Raw genomic sequence first — 13036 nt, 5'->3', positions numbered from 1 at the left:
TACCAGGACCCTCCCTTGACATGTGGGAATTATGGGAATTACAATTCAAGATAAGATTTGGATGGGGACACAGACAAACTATGTCATCATGTAGATACCCACTGTCTTGCACCTATCAAAACTGCAGACTCTCAGAAGGAAAGCAGCTGTGCAGCAGAAGCTACATTGTTTGCCAACAGTCTAGTCTCAGTGAGCCATTCTTATCATTTGGGGAAAGTTTCATATCTGTGTAGGAACTGTAGGATGTTCCCAGATGCCAGCCAAAGACCAATCTTGCAAGCAAGAATTTCTAAGGATAGCAGGCTCAGGCCTCCCATGGTAACTTTTCTGCATATGTGGTTATTAACTAAATGTTTTCTGCCTTACCAGGCTGTTCCTTTCCTGGTCCTTTGTCTAGAGACAGCAGGCTTGGGGTAGGGATGGGGGAGTGTTACATGAACCCCCTGGCATTTCTAGGTTGCCTGTATTGCCAGTACGTAGTCTGGGATATATGAAACAAAAAGAAATCCCAAGGAATTTGCTAGCATGTCTTTTAAGGTAAATAGCCAATCTGCCTTATTTCTACCTTTCAGAGTCCCCTTATATTTATTTTACATATACTGTCCAGGATTTTTAGCTATACTTAGCAGAAGAATAGGGAGATGTGCAACTGGAACTGTCTTGGAACTGGAAATCTCTGTATTACTTTTACAATGAGAAAAAAGGGTATTTTTTTGTTTTCGTTTTGAAAACAAAACGTATCTATATATGATACAGCAAACAAAACAAAACAAAATAAATGAATAAATATGATATAGCAAGCTTAACCTAAATATAGGCTTGAAAAGTTACCAACAGGAGTGAAAAACATTATCATGACTTGATTCCACTTATTCTAACAGTAAAATGCATTTTCTCTCATTTATAAAAATAACATGTACTCGGCTGGGCGCGGTGGCTGATGCCTGTAATCCCAGCAGTTTGGGAGTCTGAGGTGGGTGGATCACCTGAGGTCAGGAATTTGAAACCAGCCTGGCCAACATGGTGAACCCCATCTCTACAAAAAATACAAAAAATTAGCTGGGCGTGGTGGCAGGCACCTGTAATCCCAGCTACTCAGGAGGCTGAGGCAGGAGAATAGCTTGAACCCAGGAGGGAGAGGTTGCAGTGAGCCAAGATTGTGCCATTGCACTACAGCCTGGGCAACAAGAGCGAAACTCCGTCTCAAAAATACAAAATAATAATAATAATAATAATAATAATAATAATAATAATATGTACTCATTATAAAAAACTGATTCTACTTTTCTTTGACACAGGTTAATATATTAGTTTTCTTTATTCAGTAAACAAAATGAAAATTTCAAAGTTAGTAAAGATTGCAGGGTGGCAGAATATCTACATTCATTTAATTTCATTATCATTTATAGAGAAGAATATAGAGTAGAAATTTTCCCACAGTCGAAGGGTGGAATAGACCTTCCATAGATGTCCCATGCACAGTTTTAATAGGAACAATAAAATGTGTGCTTCTCTTTTATATCCAAAGTCATGTGCGTTAGAGATAGTATCTTCTTACTTATGGAATAATAATTACAATGTCCCAACCCACAAATTCTAGGCTAATGAAACTATTTCTGAGATGAAAATTTTAGCATAATATATTGCTGCCTAATCAACATTCACTTTGAAATCTTAAAAAAGAACATCAAATTGTTATGTTGTAGTATTTAACATTATGAAGTAATTTCATTTATTTGTTTTTTTACATCCACAGTGACTCATAAGTGAATAAATTAATATCTCCCATGCTTCAAAAAATATCAATGAAATGTTTAGACAGTTACAATCTAAACATTTACAACACAACAAGGCAAGCTTTGATTACCAATAAGCTATCTGTAATGACTAGGCTACCTTGTTTTATTCATTATGCTTCCAATCTTCAGGAGACATTTCTTTAACAATGTGTTTATTTCCAAAGAGCATTAGACAGGGTTCTAGAAGCAGCCTTGCCTAAAATTGCCCTCCTGACCTTGAGGCAATCAATTTCCCCTGACCTCAATTCCCATTTGTAAAAATCAGTTTATTGAATAGCCAAAAGACAAAAAGATAAATACGTTCTGTGTTTCAGAGCCTCTATGGTTTAACAGTTCTCAGACAACAGCCTATGGGCCTGGGCTAGATTTTGACAGTTTCCATCAATCTTCCATTTGCAAAATGAGAAACATAAGCATCACGTAATCCATAAAACCAAATGGAAAATTCATGTTCTTCCTCTTTATTGACAGCTATTATTACTTCCCTGATATCTGCATATATCTCTCCTGGAATTTTCAGAGCTTCATCATTCATACTTAAATAAATTTTATAGAAAATTTACATTTAGTATGTAGAATTTTACTGAAAACATCAAAGTAGTAATTTTTTTCTTGCTACTGTATAAATATTACCTCAAGTGACTTGTTTTGAAATATTATTTATGGTTTTAAATAACAGAAACTTAAACATGCTAGCTTGAACCTAAAGGGAGTTGGGGAGAGGAAGCAGGAGAGCAGTATTAGAAAGAGCACAGTACCAGACACAGTTATGCCTGTCGTTGAACCAGGAGTCAAGGTGAGTTCAAGATCCTCAACAATAAATTCTAGATCCATAGACCTTCTCTCAAGAACACTGCCATTCATATGACTCTGACTCCTAGTTTCTGTATTGCTCAGCTCCAAATTCCAAAATCCTGAGATAGAATCTTATTGGCCTCACTTAGGCCACATGTCCTTCTCTGAACCAATCAGTTCTGCCTAAGGGATCAGGTTCTGCCTGAGCTTGTCCCTGTGTACTGGGGAGGGTTCTCAGGGATGAGACCCTCTCTGTAGGCCTATTAGCCACTCCTGAAGTTATTCTACACTGACAGTTAACAGTGTTAATTACTTTCCTAAGAAGTCTCAATATTACTTTTCCTTATCTCAATATTCTAGTTAATTTATTATTCATTCACCCACTCTATTTTTTAATGATAGTCACATTTTATCCATAAGAAAATCACTCATTTTCTTCCTCTCCATTCATATCTTAGCTCTTTGGATTTACATTAATTTTAAATTCTACCACTTGGAAACGTATTTTCTGCTGTCACTGCTACTAGCAAATGTAAAAAGTATTAAATAGTTCCAAATTAGTTTATGACTCTCCAATCTTGAAATGCTCCATATTTTAAATCAACAGTGATTTCTACATTAATTTTTTTCTTAAAATTACTCTTTCTGAGGTTGGGTATGGTGGCTTACTCCTGGAATCCCAGCACTTTGGGAGGCTAAGACAGAAGGATCACTTCAGGCCAGGAGTTTGAGACCAGCCTGGCCAACAAAGTGAGACCCTGTCTCTACTAAAAATAGAAAAACTTAGTCAGGAGTGATGGCACATGCCTGTAGTCCCAGCTACTCAGGAGACTGAGATGTGAGAATCACTTGAGCCCGGGAGTTCAAGGCTGCAGTAAGCCATGAGCATGCCACTTCACTCCAGCCTGGGTGACAGAATGGGACCCTGACTCTAAGAAAAAATTAATCTCTCTGAATCTGATTGTATTTTAATAATTCCAATTTTGATGTAATTCACAATTATTATTATTATTTTTTATTTTTATTTTGAGATGGAGTCTTACTCTGTTGCCAGGCGGGAGTGCAGTGGCACGATCTTGGGTCACTGCAACCTTTGCCTCCTAGGTTCAAGAGATTCTCCTGCCTCAGCTTCCCGAGTAGCTGGGACTACAGGTGCGCACCACCATGCCCAGCTAATTTTTTTGTATTTTTAGTACAGACGGAGTTTCATCATGTTGGCCAGGCTGGTCTCGATCTCCTGACCTCGTGATCCACCCACCTTGGCCTTCCCAAAGTTCTGGGATTACAGGCATGAGCCACCACGCCCAGCCGTATTATTATGATTTTAAACATGGTGAATCTAAACTATAACTTTTTTATCCTCATGACTTTCCCATAATAATATTCCCAATAAGCTATTATTAATGCATGTAAATATAATAGATGTGATATTTTATTTAATTCTCACAACCTTATGGGTATAAAATTAAAACTTTTTGCCTCAAAACAAAAAATGGGCAAACTATAGATTCTGTGTTTTACTTATGGTTTGAGAAAATCACTGGCAGCAATCTGTTTAAAATCAGATTTTGTTGCTCGGTGCTCTACCTCTGATGTTGGCTTAACTCAGTTTCTGCATCCTCAGCAAAGCTGGGGGATGAAAGCCTAAGACTCCAGTTAACAACCACAGATGTATCATTGTCCTTGCTTTGTAGATGTATTTATTTTTATTTTCAGTCAATGGTCAGCATACCTGCAATCTGCCACTATTTCCTCCAGATTTCCTCTGTAACAACTGATATAGGAATGATGCTTTTATGACCCTGGAAAATGTAACTTTAAACACTAACTAGCTATCTGCTTGCTTTGTATTGTTTTTGTTTGTGTGTGTTTTAATAAACTGCTCAGTGATCCTTCCATTTTTCAACTATATCCCACTTTCAGTTCTGTTCTGTCTCAGAATAGGCTCACTCTTTGATCATTTTGCTGGTACCCTTGCTATTATTACTGAACATTGGCACATGCCAACATCAGTATGTCTAAGAAATGCTCTTAACCCTTTAAAGCAGGGGTCCCCAACCACTGGGCCACAGAAGGGAAGTGGGCTGCACAGCAGGAGGTGAGTATGGCGCAGGAGCATTACCAACTGAGCTCTGTCCCATCTCAGATCAGTGGTGGCATTAGATTCTCATAGGAGTGGGAACAGGAACCCTATTGTGAACTGCGCATGCGAGGGATCTAGGTTGGGCACTCCTTAATGAGAATCTGAGATGGAACAATTTCATCCCGAAACCATCTCCCCACCCCCACCCCTGTTCCGAGGAAAAATTGTCTTCCAAGAAATGTGATCCCTGGTGCCAAAAAGGTTGGGGACCACTGCTTTAAAGTATTGTCTTTAAGCCCATTGTGCAGATAAGGAAATTGAGACATGGTGATGTTAACTGTTTAAGGTCATACCTCAGGTTTGTGGAGGATTTAACACCCAGGCAGGTTGATTCTAGAGCAACATTGTCCAGGATAAATATAATGCAAGCCACATATGTGTAATTTTAAATTTTCTAATAACCACAAAAAAAGTAAGAAAAGGAGAGATTGTTTAATAATATTTGGGTGATAATGATATGTCAGTACAAGTTCATTGATTGTAACAAACGTACCACTCCAATGGGGGATGTTGGTAGTAGGGGAGGCTGTTCCTGAATGGGGTAGTGGGTATATGGGAAATCTCTGTATCATCCAGGCTGGGGTGCAGTGGTGCGATCTCGGCTCACTGTAACCTCCCCCTCCCTGGGTTCAAGCAATTCTCCTGCCTCAGCCTCCCGAGTAGCTGGGATTACAGGCACGTGCCACTATCGCCCGCCTAATTTTTGTATTTTTAGTAGAGAGGGAGTTTTGCCATGTTGGCCAAGCTGGTCTCGAACTCCTGGCCTCAAGTGATGTGCCCGCCTCTACCTCCCAAAGTGCTGGGATTACAGGTGTGAGCCACTGCCCCCAGCCATCTATGTACCTTTCAGTTTTGCTGTGAACCTAAAACTGCTCTAAAAAAAATAGTCTGTAACAAGTGCTATCTCAGTCTTTGTTTCTAGAATTCCTAAAAACACCTAGTGCTTGAGAATATTCTTTCATAATATTCTGTGGGTTTTGTGCTTGCCTGGGGTTAACAGTTGAATAGATGATTTATCTTAACAGCTGATTCATTCTGCACTCTGCCCCACCCTCCCACAATCAGCAGTTTGCCTATATTTGCAAGTGTTTGTCCTGATGGCATATATACATAGAATTGTGATGGGGAGAATGAGAACTGAACCCTCACCATCACCATGCAGGAATTATTTTTTGTGATCTAGAGTACTCTACATTTCCTTCAGTCATCATAGTCTTTTTTGGATATCAACAAATCACACTTCGATTCTGTCTTCTAATTGTTGACTAGATTGAGTGAAGGGAGAGAGGGAGAAAAGTTTGAAGGATGATGTCGATTGGCCAACCAGTCCTTCTGAGTTTTAATATGATGTACACAAGATAAAATCAGGACATATGCTAACATTTGAAATTATCTTTCCCAGCTGAAAGAGAATTAATGAAGAACCATTTGTGGGTATAAATCAGCTCCCCCACTTCTTGGTGTATTTCTTTGGACAGGTTACTTAACCCCTTTTTGGTTTATTTCTCATATTAGTAAAATAGGCATAATGGTATTCCTCTCACAAGGTCATTGCCCAGAACATGGTAATTGCTCAATAAATGAATTTTAGAGTCTGTATTTCATACTTGTGATTTACAGAACAACCCATGGGCCTACTACTAATTGAATCAAATACATAGATTATTATGTTTCTGAAAAACAAATGCCTGGCAAGGTAATTAAGTTTGCTCAAATCTAACTTAACCTAATTCTTGAAAAATTCTTGAAAAAAGGGATTAATTTCCAATAATCACATGACATTGCACCGATCCAGCAAAACCCCTCCAGGCAGTCGTAGAATCTCGAGTCATTCAAAACACAGTGTTTAATACATTGTGCCCAGTACCTTCTGTTTCTTCCATTCTTTTTCCTTGGAAAAGAAAAGATTACTGCTCTTGTTGATCACGTTGATTTTTAGATCTTGCTTAACATCCTCTCTTATAGTGCTTGGGTTCAGTTCTTACCTATGTCACTGCTCTTAATGTGCCAGTATTCAAAGGATGAGGCATCCCCTGCCTGTCTGAATGCAAAAGTAGAGTTCTGATGGGGGGAAAACAGAAAGAGAGAGATTTCACAGACTTTTCTTTATACTAAATCATGTTAAATCCATTGTGTACTTTATACTCACAATGCATCTCAGTCCATGCTAGCCATATTTCAAATGCTCAATAGCCACATGTGGCTAGTGGCTGCTGAACTGGACAGCTCTGGAATCTGTACTTTTAACCCTTTATTCTGTTTCCCTTTTATTCTTCTATGCTGTATATTTCTTCATTATAATTTTTATAAAATTTATTTTCAATTTCTCCAACTTTTGTATCACATTGGACCTTGAAATAATCCAAAATGTGGCCACAGGAAATTTTAAAAATCAGGCCACCCCCCAAATATAGTTTTAAGCACACACTCCAAACTTTCTGAAAACTATTTTATTCATCATTTGTGGAGAAATATATAGTCATTGGTCCTTTTTCATCTTTAAAACATCACTTAAAATCAGTTTAATTAGTATCTCTGGGTTCAAAATGAAATTTAATTCACTCAACATTTCTTGGGCACCTGCAGGGACACAAACTGTAGTAGTTGCTAACATTAAGACAAAGATCCCTCAAAAGAAGGCATGTATATGTTAGAAACAGACCGTGAATGTGAAAAAAAATTGTTACCTGCTTTTTTCTATTGCCCTCCACAGTGAAATCTCAATCTTAGCTATCAGTGTGCAATACTACCTCACAGAAGACTTAAAGTAGATTATAGGTAGATTTTTCTCCCTTTATTTTAAAGGTATGTTTTGCCTTTTTTTTTTTTTGTAATTTGATACAGGGTCTTGCTCTGTTCCCACAGGCTGGAGTGCGGTGGCAAAATTATAGCTCACTGCAGCCTCGACATTCGGGGCTCAAGCTATCCTCCTTCCTCAGCCTCCTGAGTAGATGGGATCACAGGCATGCACCACTACACTCAGCTAATATTTTGGGTTTTTTGTAGAGACAGGGTCTCACTTTGTTGCCCAGGGTGGTCTTGAACTCCTGAGCTCAAGCAATCTTTCCACCTTGGCCTCCCAAAGTGCTGGGATTACTGGCGTGAGCCACCATGCCCAGCCATGTTTTGCCTTTAATAGGTGTAAGATTTTGATTCCTAAAAGAAAACCCAGGTCCCTAAGGATCCGCAGCATGGTTGACAGAAGAAAAGAATGTAGTTTTCTCCTAGATTGCCTCTTTTAAGTCACCCAGGAAAGGAAATTATTTTAAGACAGCTCTTTTTAAACTGACATTTGTTTAGATAAATATATTAATTATTTAGAGTAAATTCAGCCCCAGCTATACAGAAATAAACTGAATTTCAAATGTCTCCATGTGTTTACACAACTGCTCTTACTACAACTACAGTTTGAGTTACTGGGGACTTGTTAAACATCAGCAATTGAAATGCTGTCTTCATACTATCTAGAGATTGAAGAAAATAAAATTCACTTGAAAATAAATTCATAAATACTATCTTAAAAATGATAGTTCTATTGAGCTTCCATTTGAGCAATTGTGTAATCACATAACTACTACAGAGAAACTAAAGAAGAGAAATTGAAAAATACTTTAGAAGATAAAACTATTGCCATTTTTCTGGACTAACAGAAGAGACTTGTTAAATAGCAATGTTAAAAAGAATGTACTTTATGCAGAAATCAAATAAAATGGAGGCAATTTACTAACAAAATTTCCATTTATATGATGTGTGTTTGTAAAACACTCTCCTGAGAATTATAATTCTATCATGTTCCCATTTGAGTACTTATATAATCACTTAAGAGCAATAAAACTAAAAGAGAAAATATTCAGAAATATCTTAGAAGACAAAGTTTTTGCTGTGTTTCTGAATTATTTTAGTGGACTTAACAACAAAAATAGTATAATTACATACAAATAGAATAAAATGGAAACAATTTGCTTAAAAATTCACATATAGGTAATCTAGTTATAAAACAGTATCATAAGAATTGTAATTCTCTCTAGCTTTCATTTGAAGCAAGGAATGATCACTTAATAGCAATGAAACTGACAAAATATCAAAATTGCTTACGAAGACAGCAAAAATGCATTTTATGATTCTGATCTTTGGAAGTAGGCTTCTTGGGAGGCAGGATCAATTCTGAAGGTGCATTGCTTCTGTTTTCAAGTTGTGTGAACAGAAGACAAAATCCAGCACTTGTGAAGACATGTTTCTTGTGGCCAGAGAAGGATGTGCTGGGCCGTGGCCATCCCCAAGGAAAGAATCCTTGAGGAGGTCCATGATGGCTTTCCAGAGAAGAGAGCATGACAGAAGGTTTGCTTCTCAGGAACATTCCCCTGGGACACATCTGTGCCATCTGACAGGAGGATGAGGTAGAAGAACAGAGCCTGGGCAGCTGCTTCTTGTCCAGGTGGAAGGGTTGAGTCTGGTGTAATTAAATGACCAAGATCATGTGCATTGTCTTTCCTATTGGTCTCCACTTCTGAAGGTGCATGTCTCTCAACATCATCAAAAGAAGGTCTTGAGCATTGAATATCATTGAAAGAAGGCAGCAAAGGAGCACCAGGAGAAACTCTCCCTGTTGTTGTGGAGGAATTTATGTGTCCTGATGGAGTTGGCCTGATGGAGGAATCTGGTCCACACTAGGCACAGATCCTGGAACCCTGAGCCATCCCAACCTAATGCTCTGCTGTCTTGGTATCAGGGGATCCTAGTATCTCCCATGCATCTGCCAAATTTTCCTTTTGGAATATCAGGGACATAGAGATACTTTTTTAAAAGCTGAAACTTAAGTTCTTCCTAAATCATTATTTCCCTGAGTTGTGGATTTTATTTTCTTGAGTTATCAAAGTTTTTCTCAGCCAATAGAGCTCTCAACCAACCATCAAGAGCTTTTTTTTCCTCAAGATAATTGATAGAATCCAGTGGCTTTTTCTAATTTTTCTAGAAGAATTTTAATTTGGGCTGGGTGTGGTAGCTCACACCTATAATGCCAACACTTTGGGATGCCAAGACAGGAGGATCTCTTGAGGCCAGAAGTTTGAGACCAGCCTGGGCAACACAGGGAGACCCTGTCTCCACAAAAAATAATTTAAAAGAATATTAGCTATGTATAGTGGTGCATGCTTGTGGTCCCAGCTACTTGGGAGGCTGAGGTGGGAGGATCATTTGAGCCCAGGAGGTTGAGGCTGCAGTGAGCTGTGATCATGCCACTGCACTCCAGCCTGAGCAACAGAGAGAGAGGCCCTGATAAAAAAGAGAGAGAGAGAGAGACAGAGAGAGAGAGAATTTTGGCTAGGATTCTGAAGATGTCTAGCACTTCAGATGCATGACTGATTTTTTCATCTGCTTTGGAAAGATTCTTCTCTTTCCATAGTAAATCACTTTAAATTGAATCTTGCATAATCATTTTATTTTATTGATGCAGTTTAGTAATGACTAAGTTTCTGCTGAAGCTCTGAAATCTCACTTTCAAACTGGATTTTTCAGACTGCAATAAAGCTAGTACATTTTTGAGACTTTTAACATTATCCATAAGTGCATTTGTTATTTTGACTTCTTCAATAATTTAGTGTAGATTTTATTGCTTTTTCCTTCGAGAGTTTTTAAAGATACATTTACCATAGCCATATAAATCCAGCTTCTTCAGAACTTCATTTTAATAACATAGATGTTAATCTTCATGACCTTGGATTAGGCAGTGGTTTCTTAAATATTACACTAGAGGCACAAGAAAAGAAAAAGAAAAAACTTGGACTTCATCAAATGTAAAAACTTTTATGCATCAAAGGACATTATTAAGAAAGTGAAAAGACAACCCACAGAATGGGAGAACATATCTGCAAATCAGAAATCTAATAAAGGTTTATTTAGTACCCAGAATATATAAAGAACTCTTACAACAACATAAAGACAACCCAATTAAAAATGAATAAAGGAGATGATGCACATTTATCCAAAGAAAATATAAAAATAGCCAATAAGCACATAAAAAGATGCTCAACATCATCAGTTGTTAGGGAAATGCAAATCCAACCACAGTGAGACGCCACCTCACACCCTCTATGATGGCTATAACAATAATTTTGTTTTTAATGCGAAATAAGTATTGGCAAGGAAACCTCAAACTTGAACCCTCAAAACCTGCTGTGGGAATGTAAAATAGTACAGCCACTGTAAAAAAAAAAAAAAAAAAAACTAACATTTCCTAAAAATGTTTCAGACAGAGTTACTACAGTATATGACCCAGAAATTACCCACCTGGGAATATATCAAGAGAACCGAACCATATGTTCAAATAAAATCTTATACACGAATGTTCGTAGTAGGCATAGTTTATAATGGGCAGAAAGTGGAAACAAGCTACATATCCATGAGTGGATAAATGGGATGAACAAAATATGGCAGACCCATACATTGGAATGTCATTCAGCCATAAAATGGAATGAAGTGCTGATACTTGCTACAATATGGATGAAACTTGAAAACACTATGCTAAGTTAAAGAACCCACACCAAAGGCCACATAATGTTTCAATTTATATAAAATGTCTAGAATAGGCAAATCTATAGAGGCAAAACATAGATTAGTGGCTATCAGGTGGAAGTGGGGGCAGGAATTGGGAGTGACTGCTTAATGTGTATGGAGTTTCTTTTTGGGGTGACAAAAATCTTCTGAAGTTAGATAGTAGTGATGGCTGCACAACATTGTGAATGTACTAAAAGCCACTGGTTTGTATACTTCACAGTGTTTTTCAATGAATTTTATCTCAATAAAAAACTTTATTAATCCTCAACACAATCTCCATTGTCTGAGGTATTATTAATATCTCCAATTCCCAGATCTCATTCTCCTATATAAGAACAGCAGCTCAATCTTTCATCTTCTGCAAGTTTTTTTCAGTTTATTCACTTTACTCACTCTTTTTTATCTTAGCTTCTTGTGAAAGCAGATTTATGCTTTTAGGAAAATATGCTTTCATCCAGGCCATCTTTTATTGCCACCTTAAGTTTTTTTTTTAATTTGTCTGATATATTTTAAAGGATGCTTTCGTTGCAGCTACTTGAACTTGGATGTTCAATGCATTTTCTGAAGACCAGGTCTCTCTCATAATCTCTTTTAACCCAGAGTAAACAATCGGATATTTCCAGATTTTTTGCTTATGGCCACCAGTTTTTTTATATATTATCATTTGTTCTCAAGTCTGGCTTCCATTAAAGCAGAGTGAAATTTTTCAAATTCTATTCAAATGAGGCTAAGCTTGAAAAAAAAATGATGTTTTTCCTCCAGGAAGGCAGAAAATCCAATAGTCAGTACTTTATGTTTATTTGGATAAAGTTCTATTTTAATAATAAAAAATCTGACTATGACTGAAAATACCTTTCTATCCCATAGCAATTGGTGGGGGTCTCTGTTAAGGTTTGAGAAGCACTGCTCTAAACTGTTTCTCACGCTTCAGGTATCAGCTGACGTGCACTTCCTCAGGAAGGCTTTTGTAATCCACAGTCTTGAGTCAGGCCCTTAATTATGAACTTCAAATAAGCTCCATCCTTTCCTTCAAATATTTATCATAGTTTATCGTCACATGCTCACCTCCACCCAGAAGTAGCTATTATCCTAAATTTTGTGTTAAGCCTATGTTTTCCTTAGACCTTACCACACATGTAGGTAGCTCTAAACAAACTATTATTTGATTTTGTCTGTTTTCTAAACTACATCTATTAAGTCACATCATATGTGACTTTCTGTGACTTACTCCTTGGCTTTCACTCTGTGTTGTGAAATTCATCCATTTATTATGTGTAGTTGCAGTGTATTCATTTTCACTGCTGTATAAAATTCCATGATATGGATAGATGACAGTTTTGTAATCCATTTTAATGTCAATAGAAATTTCAATTGTGTCAATGTTTTTTGCTGTTAGGAACGATTATGGGCTATTGTGCAATGGAGTTTCTTATTGTGTCTCTTGCTTCACATGTACAAAGAATTTTTTTTTTAGTTTAACGTTAGGGGTAGAATTGCTTGGTATATGACACATGCTTACTTGACTTTACTAGGTGATGACAAATTGCTTTTCAAAGTTGTTGTAGCAAATCACACCCCCACCAGGAGTGTGTGAGTTTACAATGCTCTACATTCTTGTCAAAACTTGGTATTGTCTTATTTTTACGTTTATGCCAGTCTGGTGGATTTAAACAGTTTCTCATTGTGGTTTTAATTTGCATTTATCTGATTACTAATGAGATTGAATCTTGTTTCCTATGTTTCTCGG

This window comes from Pan troglodytes, chromosome 4 (assembly GCF_028858775.2).
Source record: "Pan troglodytes isolate AG18354 chromosome 4, NHGRI_mPanTro3-v2.0_pri, whole genome shotgun sequence".
NCBI classification, from domain to species: domain Eukaryota; kingdom Metazoa; phylum Chordata; class Mammalia; order Primates; family Hominidae; genus Pan; species Pan troglodytes.
This window is presented reverse-complemented; position numbering follows the sequence as displayed.